Source organism: Myotis yumanensis, unplaced genomic scaffold, assembly GCF_028538775.1.
Source record: "Myotis yumanensis isolate MYYU_CA2020_CCGP unplaced genomic scaffold, mMyoYum1.0.hap1 SCAF_9, whole genome shotgun sequence".
Taxonomy (NCBI): domain Eukaryota; kingdom Metazoa; phylum Chordata; class Mammalia; order Chiroptera; family Vespertilionidae; genus Myotis; species Myotis yumanensis.
Genome location: NW_027223760.1, coordinates 39,276,352 through 39,287,681, shown reverse-complemented (window position 1 = coordinate 39,287,681; position 11,330 = coordinate 39,276,352). Strand labels below are relative to the sequence as shown.

General features: G+C 32.0%; 1 non-coding gene across 1 annotated transcript; it reads left to right on the top strand.

The window, feature by feature from the left end:
- Positions 1-8,941: 8,941 nt before the first annotated feature.
- LOC139017130 (small Cajal body-specific RNA 21) lies at positions 8,942-9,080 on the top strand. The gene has a single exon (XR_011472796.1). It is a non-coding gene; the product is annotated as a small Cajal body-specific RNA 21 (non-coding RNA).
- The last annotated feature ends 2,250 nt before the right edge of the window (positions 9,081-11,330 follow it).

Here is an 11,330-nt window from a genome sequence, read left to right as displayed (position 1 = left end):
CAGCCCCAGCAGGTCTAGGGGTTCCCAAAGGTGTGGACAGAGTCAGCGAAGAAGGAATGACACAGAGATAGCATTCAGTTGATCAGCATAGTGAGGTTCTCTTTTTATTCTCCTGTTACATCTGTATTTATACCAATTGATCCTATAAGCATGCCTCTGTAGTTACATCATGGTATGTTTTGGGTCCTCCCTTAACCTTCTACAGTTCCTTGTTCATGTCCATAGTTTATCTGACCTTTGCCAAAAAATCCCCTCTCCATTTACTTCTGTTGATTTTAATCCTATCCATTCTATTCCAAAGGTGTTATCTCCATTCCAAGGTCACTACTCTACTGTTCTGTTAAACTACAAAGAAGTAACTGAAGGAGATTATCCTAAGTAAAGATTATGTAGCTTAAGTGTGATTGTTCGTAGTTAAGGTGATTAATTACCCGCCTGGCACTTAGTTAAGGGGTTTTATTCCCTTCCTTAGTCCTATTAATCCCTAACTCCAGGGAAAAAATCCCCACCTGGGGAAACAACCTTTCCCGGAGAGGTGACCTTGGTTAAAACACATAGCGCTAAGAGGGGAGCAAACATATTAAGAACAGTATGCCATATACTCCAGTTCCCTTGAAACATATGCTGTGCAGATGTTTCTTCCCTGCCGCGACTGTGTCAAGCAGCAAGGATGGACCGGCTTCCGGCAAATTCCCTGTTTTTTATTTTTTTAAATGATAGCGTGTGTAAATCTACGGCCACCTCTCAGATTGGGTTGTTTAAGACTCGGAAGACCTGTTTGTGACTTTGCCAACAGGTCAGTCCGAGGCTTAACCCTATATTGGCTCCCCTCAGTAAAATACTGTAAAAATATAAAAATTGACCAACATTGTAATATGGAGAAAGGATTTGTGTGTGTCTTTTTTCCCTTTTATATTTCCCCCCAAAGGTGTTGTAACCTTCTTACATTGCTTTTTAATAAATACATTAATTTTAAATAATGAAATATTTAATTTAAATTATTTTACTCCCATACTCTGAGATATAATTGTGACATTGGAAAACATTTGCAGATTATAAATGGCTGGTGGATGTTATACTTCAAAATGTAGCAAATATAGGACTATAATCTAAGAATAATCAAATATTTCTTAAACTGCTAAAGAGAAAAGGAAAAATAGTAGTATTTAAATTTCTTTTCTTCCATCACTAAGTTATATCTTTATAGGTGAAGGAGAGCAATTCATTATTTGAGCCCTCAAAGTCCCTTAACTTAAATTAGAAGCAAATATGGAGCTAGTTTCTCCTTTATTTCTGGGGATAGTTACCCTAACTCTCAACCTACATTTGCAGTTAAGGTACCACCAACTTCTTTGAACATTTTTCTGTTGCCTTCACTCCTTTAATAAGAATTATTTTTTTGCTTTTACTTAGTAGAATTTAATGCTAGGTATTAAAAGCAATACCCAAATCACTAAAATATTGCCCCCAAATATTGTTTTCATCTCTTAAGAGACATAGCATGTTAAAGGACAATGAAACGGAGAAGGAAATTATTTAAGTGATCTAAAATATAAGTATTGTGAGTTATATTATATTATGGTTTAAAGAAGTAACCACACTGTGGAGGAGAAGCCACACTGGATTGTGGTGGTCAACAAGGTTGCTCAGAGGAACAGTGCCAGCCATTCACCTCCTTTTTCCTTTGATTACATTCCTTTGAGAACTTCCTTGAATATCTCTTTCAACCCCAGGTTTAGTTTTTCCTTCTGTTTAAATTTGTTCAAAGTTATGGTATTTATCACATAGCATTATAGTTCTTTGAATCTGTGTTCTTCACAAGCAGTCAAGTCCTGAAGAGCAGGCGCAGATTTAGAACTCTGTGTAAAAGTGGAACGACACACTATAGGCTATCAGTAAATGTCTGATGCTGGTAGGTAGGTTAAATTAAAAAATGGTAGATTAAATTAAAAAAAAAAAGTTTCAGGAATGTTCTGGACATTGATGAGGAGCTTTAGGATCTAAAAAGAGGAGCAATAAATTTATAAGAAATATTTTGATCGTTTGCTTTTATAAGTTACCAGTTTGGACAGCATTTCATCACACTGGATAACAAGATGAGAATGACTATGTTTAGTCCCTTATGTTCAGTTGCCAACGATTCCATACATTTGATACTTGAAATAATAGAGGTGCAGTATTTCAATCTGTTTCATCTTTTTGCCACAATATCCTTGATTTCTGGCATGATACCAGAGACTAGATGATGAAAAAGTAATGCCTATGCAAAAATTAAGTAACTTTGTGCCAAAAATGGGTTTTCTTAACATATAAATACTTTTGGAATTCTTAACTTCCTGACAAGATGAAGGTGGTGGCATCACAAATCTAAAAGATGATTTAGATTATCTTAACTCAGTGTATATATGCATACAAGTTTGCATTTTCAACATTCTTCATCATCATATTTTATCTTTAGGCCATTTCCTTTAAATACAATTAATGTGACTGAAGATAAACCTGTTGGAGAAATTATAGCAAGAGTAAAAGCAACAGATCTAGATGAAGATAGCAGCATTACTTATTCCTTTAAAACTCAGCAGGACATGTTCAGCTTGGACCCTTGTAAGTTTTAAATGCCCACTTTGACCCCACTTATCTTCAACATTCACTATCGAATTTCTGCATTTATTTTAGATGTTGGCCTGATAAAACTACCCCCAAATTAAATTAAGTATGGGGATGGAAACATACCAAAAATATGCGGCATATGATAGTTGCTATTCTGTGAAGTTCTGGTAGACTATATGACAACTAAGTCACATCTGTCTCCTTAATTTCATTTGCGCACATTGGGATATTCTATTCAACCACAGGGAAACAAAAAAAACCACCAGGAACAGAAATGTGAAAGCTGGTTAAACAGTCTCTGAAAGGCTGTTGTCTCTGTGTGTGATACCGGAGCCTGAAGTCCACAATGCAGGAAGTCAGGAAGGACAGGGGATATAAAGTGGGGACATTAAGGGTGGATCGGAGCACATCAGCATGTGCCGGACTCCAGGAGAAGAGACTAAAATCTCTGTCAGTTCTTGTTGCCTCTCACCTTGGTGGTGTGAGTATCCTGCAGAAGCTAGGGCCTTTTATCACAAGGTTGAGCACACACACCTGCTCTAAGAGTCAGATAAGCTGAAAGAGGATCCAGAGGCTGGTAGACAGTTATGGATACTCCATGCCAATGGTCAGGGGATGGGCCAGCAAAAACACATGTAAGAATTCAAAAGGCTGCTGCTAGCTTTTCACTCTCCCAGTCAACCAAGAATCTTCCTTGGTGCTGTCAGGAATAAATTGTCAACTCTGTTTTCACAAAAGTTCCTAAGTTTGACCTCTGAGTTCATTTTTCATTTTGTATACAATAAGATTAAATCAGATGGTGGAAGTAATACATGATTGAAATTTTAATATGGTTTGGCTAGTTTTTTTCATCCTCAAAAACACTAATAAATTTATTATTGCAATTAATATACAGTGGTTTGTGCCTAGAATTTTTAAAGTAGAGATCCTACCTATGCTTGGTAGATTCATAAATGACAATTTAGAGCTTGGAGGAAAATGTGATGAAACCACTTATGACATTTAATTATGATTTAAAGATAAGCAAATATAAAGCAAGTGGGCATTTTTAAATAAATATTTTTAGTGGTAAACACCACTTTTCTTATTCACTAAAATGTGTATCATTAGAATTGCTAACCATCACTTTTCTTATTCACTAAAAATGTGTATCATTAAATGAATTAAAACACCATCAATATGAATAAATTAACATATGCTTAATTATTTGAATTTGGTAATTTTTTTCATTTTATTTCTTTTCATTAGTTACAGGCATAATCACTCTTCTTCAGCCTTTGAATCTTAACAACCCAAATAACACTAAAACCTACTCTTTGGACGTTGAGGCCAGAGATAATGGAAATAATACCAGTACCTATATGTTTACAGTTTTTGTGGAGAATGTAGATGATCCAATTATCTGTGACTCAAGTTTTTCAACAGCAGCAGGTATATAACAAATCAATTTTTTATAACATTCATAAAACAATGATAGTGTGAGAAAAATTTTAAATAAAACTTGGAATTATAGTTTGTTTCTTATAGTTTAAGCATTTCTTTTTCTTTAGTTTCATAAAAGACAAGTACATAAAGTGACAATATACTTCTAAAAGAAAAAATAATAATTAGATTTAGTGTAATTTAAATTAACATTCAAATACTTCTTTGTGCAGCAGATTAAGTATAGGAGTACTTACAAAATTATTTTAAGTTTATATGTAACATATGAATTAAGAGGTAGTTCACAAGTTGTCAAATACATGAAAATCTAAACAACAAAATATAATTTTCATCTACTAAATTGACCATGGTTTAACAATAATAGGGGAAAAATACCAGTGTTGGCTAAGATATAATAAAAAAAATAACACTTTGATAAAGTGGGATTTTAAATAATCTCCCCAAATTCTATTTTAGTAAACATTTAGAAAGAATATTAGAATAATTATAATTTTATTTTAGTAGAGTTCTTTTTTAAAAAATATGGAATGTTTCACGACTTTTCTAATCTTCTCTGTTTCATTCCAATTTTAGTATATGTGGTGCCGAAGTGAGCACTCTCAGAGTTCTTATTTACAGAATTTTGGGGCATACAGTCAACATTTATGTTTAATATTTGTAGTAGCGTAATGTTTGAAATATCCAGAATGTCTAACAAGAAGAAATTGGTTGAAAGATGGCCTATCCATTTGATAAAATGCTGTCTTGCCATTGAAAAGTATCTTTCAAAAATAAGCATGAGATTATATACAAACTGTGAAAAGTTTCCTTCATTTTATTGTACATAATGATATGTGATATTAACAATTATAAACACATATAATTATATATAAATATATATTAAACCATTGTTATCTCCTTTTCTTATGATTACAAAAAATTACTATTTATTTTCAAACATTGTAATAAACATTTTTTACTGTTAATTTTTTTGTTCCTCAAATTAAAACTCTAGCTTTAGTTACAAAATTTCAACTTCTTGAATAAGAATCATCATTACTCCTAATAGTATATAGTCATTTCATCTGATAGTCTTGCTCTCAAAAGAGTTTTTGCTTTCAACAGGATTTTAATTATATAAATTAGAATATATAATTAGAATAATATATGGAGGTATCCTTCAGTATAAGTAAAATAGATGTTCCTGAGAAGTTTGGTATAAATTAAAATTTTGTCAATTGTATTTCATTTTTTAAATTTTACCCATAAAAATATTCCCAACATATTAATTGGAATCAGTATACCCATGTGAGTAAAATAATAAAGTATGCTCTTCTTCTCACCAGAGCCATACAAATCGTAATCTCGTATACTGCTTGCTGACTTCACCCTTATGTGTGTTTGTGATTTCATGAAGACCTTCTAAAACTAAAAAGTTTCAAACATTTGAATGTATTTGAGACTTTGCACATAGTAGAATCTCAGAAAATACAAGTTGGTTTGATTTGAATTTGGTTGGGTCAACTTGATCTCATCAATTGTATCTGGTTTGCTAATTAGTTTTTCCATTTCCTCCCCTTCATTTATTTCTAACTTTACTTGCTTACTTATCTGTCATATTAAACCCTCTCTATTCTTTCTACCGTCTCTATTTTGGTCCCTTTTAACACTCTTGCTCTCTCTATTATGAGCAACTACCCAGCTAACTGGGAGAAAATCAGGAAAATGAAATTAAGGGCAAAGGACAAGGCAAACTTCATTAAAATAGTTTTTCTCTTCCAGATTCCTGTCCATTGCTGCTCTCTATCCATTTCTCACCACCAGCATTATGTCTTCTCCATTTTCAAGAAATATCACTATCTTAGGAAATTTTAAGTTTCAAAACACACATGTATACGTGTGCTCAAACACACACACACACACACACACACACCTCTTACTTTGAACCAAAACATACCTTTGCTATGTGTAGTAAAAATATATCTGAAATAAAAATTTGTGTGAAAGGAACCTGTTCACAGAGGCTACACTTAAGAGAGAAGAGTCTCCTAGGTAGGCCTTGTCAATATAAAAGAGACAATTTAACTGATGTTCTTTGCAATTTCCTTTTGGTCTCCTCCTTTTAAAAAAACTTAAAAAAGATACACATGGATCCCAAGGAGGTCATCCTGACCTGATTTCTACCATAGACTTGGTTGAACCAGCATGAGTTTCTTAGGCAGCATCAAGAACAAGATGCCCTTCTCTTCCATCCTGGGGGTTTGTGGTCCTTGGGACAGAGGAGTAGCAGAAAAGATATCACTTTCTTTAAAAAATTGGGTAAATCTGTGGGTGTCTGTGAGGTTACCCAAAACAGGGAATTGATACAATTTCCAGGTGGCTGATGTAACACATACATATTCATTTCATTTATTGTATGAAATTATCCAAGTGCCTTCATTAACTAGAACAAAGCACTAAATTAGCGAATCTACTTACACATGTTCAGCTTGAAACAAAGGTTCAAATTAAACAAACCCATTCACATAAGTGTCCCATTACATTCTTAGAAATAGACAAACCATATGAGGCTTTTGTACGATTTCCTAATCTGGATTACAATGCCATGTTTCCTGGACATGAGATCCAAGGTTCTACAGCACAGAAAGCAGGAATACTCTTTTTTAAAAAAGAATATCATTTGCTAAATTATATAACAGGTAAAGAAACTATGTCTGTTTTAACTGTGTGTGCATTTGTGTTATTTGATTTTGAGGTAAAATAGAATAACAATTGGTTATGTTTAAAGGAAGACAAGGAATAGTGGTTTGAGAAAGGAAAAGTAATTAACATTTACTGAGCACTTGTGAGATGTGTTATGTATAACTTTTTGTTTAATCCTCAGAACTACTCTCAGATAGAAGATGTATTTTATCCATTTTGCTCTATTTTTTGTGCATTATTGTAAAAAGAGATAAAAAGCTTCAATTATTTAAGAAATCAAAGTTGAAATCACATCTTAATGACCATTGACATTGTGTCAGACACTGAGCAATTATATCCCATTCTATTCAATAGCTCCAAATTTAAATGTAACAATATGAAAATGATATTGTTATTTCTTAAAATGGGTGTTAATGGCAATAATTATTTTTGGTCTTTTTTTCTGAAATGAATATAATTTTTAAAAAACTACTGCAAGGAGAAATACAGCATGACAACAAGAGGTGGTGGAAGAATGTTCGAATTTAAATTATTATTCATGGGCCACAGTAACATCTTTGTGATACAAATACTAAGTGAGCATTAGAAAAAGTATTGATTTTGCAAAGGTTAAAGATCAGTAATATCATAGGGGAACTTAAGGGAGAATTAGAGAGTAACACATCGATTTCTTAGGAAAAGAGGACTGGCTAAATGAAACATTGTTTCTAAGCATTTTACATTATTCAATAACCCAGTAATTTGACAACTGAAGCCACAAAAGTTTAAATGATATACTTGGTCTCAAATTTTGAAACATTGCCCTTAGTATTTTTCTTATAAACTATTTTAGGAAACATGCGATACTTATCAGTAACATTATTTATATTCATATTTAATTACTATACTATATTTTTATTTAGGTAGCTGTACAAGTATAATTCAAGATGTAAGTTTTAGTTATTTATGATATCCTTTTCTGTAATAATGTTATGATTAAAGTCAAATATGTCTGGCGATTATTTTGTTCAGAATAAGTAGATGAGCACAGGTATGAGAAACTGAGATTTTAATCATTAGGAAAAAAGGACTGTAATTATTTTAAATCAAAATATTTATAAAATTAACTTTCATAAAATTATATAAAAGCAAAAAATTCATTTTCATAAAATTATATAAAAGCAAAAAATTCATTTATCTCTCCCAAAGTGTTGGAAGATAGTTAGATCAGAAGCTAGAGTGATGGACTGAATATTTAGAAGCTCTTCAATTCCCTATAATATTAGGAAAATAATACATAAGCACATCAAATTGCAATAGTATGATTTTAATATACTAGACTTACGATGAAAAGGAAACAATGCCTATTGACTGTTACCTGTTCTAATAGAAGATTTTAGACCTTACAAAATAGCTCTTGAGATACTATTCACTCATTGCATCCTATCTCATCACTAAAGGATTCCTTAGTTGGCCATGCCAGTACATCCCAAAGCTACTATGTTGGGGGCCCCTATTTTACAGTATAATTCATTTGCTATATTCTCAATTGATTCATAATCTAAAATACATGTGTGTGTGTGCATACACATGCACACACATATGCCTTAACTATAGTAGGCACCCAGTAAAAGTAATTTATAGCAAATACAAATTACTCTGTTTAAGAATTTAGCAAATATATGGAAGTAGATGTACCCAGGCAAATTTTAAACTGGCCATAAGAAGTGAAAGTGTTCTAGGCATAGTATGCCATAGACTGATGTTTTCCTAGGAAAACTGAATAGCTTCAGTTAAAAAAATATCTCCTGAAGGTTTGCTACATTTTAATTGTAATTCAGTACATATATATATATATTCTAATGTTATTGATTCTTTAGATATCTGGAAAAGTAAAGTACAAACTGAATTATTATGGATTATTTAAAGTTTGTCTTATAAAGGGTTAATATAAGGCAATATAATGTTGAAATTTCTTGTAGTTAGGGCTTTTGGAAATTAAGTCAATTAAAAATAAAATTAAAATGTTATAAAAACTATTTTTAAGAAGAGTAAGTGGTAAAATAAGTGGAATAAACAAAATAATATTTTTAAAAAATTTTAGCTATGCTAGGAAAATAACTTGTAGTTAGTTAAAAATATTATTTTGCAATATCAGGTATATTTACTTTTCCATTCTTTGGTAAAAGTAAAGAGACCTGATTCCAGGTGAAGGAGAGTATGTAACTAGCTCGGTTTCCTGGGAGGTGGGCTTAGTCTGACCCACCTCCCCTCAAACGAGCTGAAAGTAGAGAGGCCGGGCTTCCTCCCCATGGGAGAGGTGGTTATGAGAGGAGCCTCACCTAGACTGTCCTTGCCTCACATTTAAAAAAAAAAAAAAAAAAAGAAAGAAAGAGAGTATGTAAGAAAATATTGTTCCTGCTCTAATTTGAACTCCAAGTAGATTTTTAGGTTGAGGTTTTGGAGACCAAGTTCAAGTCCTTACTTAGTTACTGGGCGGCGTAGAATAAAAAACTTAACCTTTCTGTTCTAAGGTCAGCAAAAGAGAGGCATCTTATTAGATTATCACCAAAGTTACTTTCAACATTACACTTCTTTGACTCTAGGGCTTACAAAAGTCTGGAAAAAAAATAGAAAACTTCAACTGAAAACATGTCAAGAACTAAGAGATCTCCTCAGCTTGGTGAACCAATATTTTCTGAGTGACATGTGCATGGTGATCATTATGCATTTGTAAAAGATTCACTCAAATTGAAACATAGACCAATGGGATTTAAATGTAACAGTATTAGAAGATAAATAATGTTTTCAGGTTCCACATTTAAAGAATATATAAGTAAAATAAAATAAATTATTGTTCATGGTTTATATAATTGTGTAGGTGTTGCAGTGTCTGTTCCTGAAAATGTCCTTGCGTCTGCTTTTATATACAAGATTCTTGCAAGAGATCCAGATCCAAGACAAGAGGTTGAAGTATGTGTTTTTTTGTCATCTATTTATTTTTTTTCCAACTTTGGTTAAAAAAGGAGTGCTCAAATTTTCAATGAGCAAAAAATTATATCATCGGGCTTTGAATTATCATTGATATCTTGTGGTAGTCATTGATATGAAAGAAGAAACTTAAACCTTTGAATATATTAACATAGACTAAAAATGTATGATTTTTAAAATAAAAAGAATAGACTTTCTAAAATAATCCAAAAGCACTTGAAAAACCAGAACTTATATTCATTTGCATTTATCTGATTACATTTACATAGGAATATTTTCTTTATTATACACATCATTTGAACAAAGTAGGTTATATCTTCATATTATTTCTGGTTTCAGCAATAATTAACAATAGCAAATTAATCAGTAATGGATGACAAAATAGTTTCAGGTTAAGAGGGGGTAAACAAGGAGAAATACAAGATAATTCATCACACTAGATTTTCTTAGAAAATTTCATGGTATATGTATGGCTTGTATTGTTATTATATTACAAGAAAAAAAATGATTTCTTGATTATACAATATATTAGAAATCATACTATTACACTGGAATATTCTGCCCAAAATTGTGTAATCCTCAGTCTAAATCATATTAAAGCAACCTAAAGTTTTTGTTTATTTCCCTTTGTCCATACTTTTAAGAAACAGCTCATAAGCATCGCTTGGAGAATAGGGTTGAAATGAACTTCTAGGGCAGTTGGAGAATTTAGTCTGTATAAAATTTTTCTAGTGACTTGATTATAATTAGGCATTGATCAGCACTCCCAGTTTCTTTCCTTACTTGTTTTTGCTTGTGTGAAATTTATACTCAGGACAGAAGACAACACAGGAGAGTATAATTTCTGTTTTACCAGGTTCAGAAGCTCCATGTATATGGATGTATGAATGCGTGGGAAAGGATGGGGTTCAGGATTTGGGATATGTGTGTTTAGGTGTGTGGGAGTTTAGGTCATGATACATGCATATGTGTCAAGGATGGATGTGTATGTAGTTATAAATTATTATGTGTGTACATGTATATTTTCTGTAACTAAAATTACAATATCTGGGTTTTATTTTAGAAATCATTGGGAAATAAAAACTAAACAAAGACTTGGAAAACGATAATTTTTAAACAAATCCAAAGCTATAATAATAAGGAAGAAACAAAGAAAAGGAGATTTTTCCATGAGAACATTTTATGGATCTTAGTCTAACATGAGCCAACTTTGCTTGTTTACTTAGAGCCACAGGAAAATCAGTTAATATGCCCATCAAAATGGTTGTGATTTTTTTGGGGGGAAATGGCATTGGATATCATGTCCCCTAGGTTTCATCATTTTCTCTGGATGTAAATTTAAAAATATATAATGTATTTACTAAATCCTTTTCACAATCTTTAATATTCATCTTGAATCTGAGCCCAGTTATAATCATGGGTGATAACAATAAAGAGGAACATGCTGATGCTCATGAAAAATAAACTTTGTCTAAAACAATATTCAATTGTATCATGGAGAAACTCAATGCAGAGATTAAATCAAATGGTTTCTTCTAAGTAACTCAGTACATATGCCTCCTTTAGGTACACTTCCTGAGTGTACAAGGGGAAATGACTTTTCTTGTATATTAGAAAACTATAAA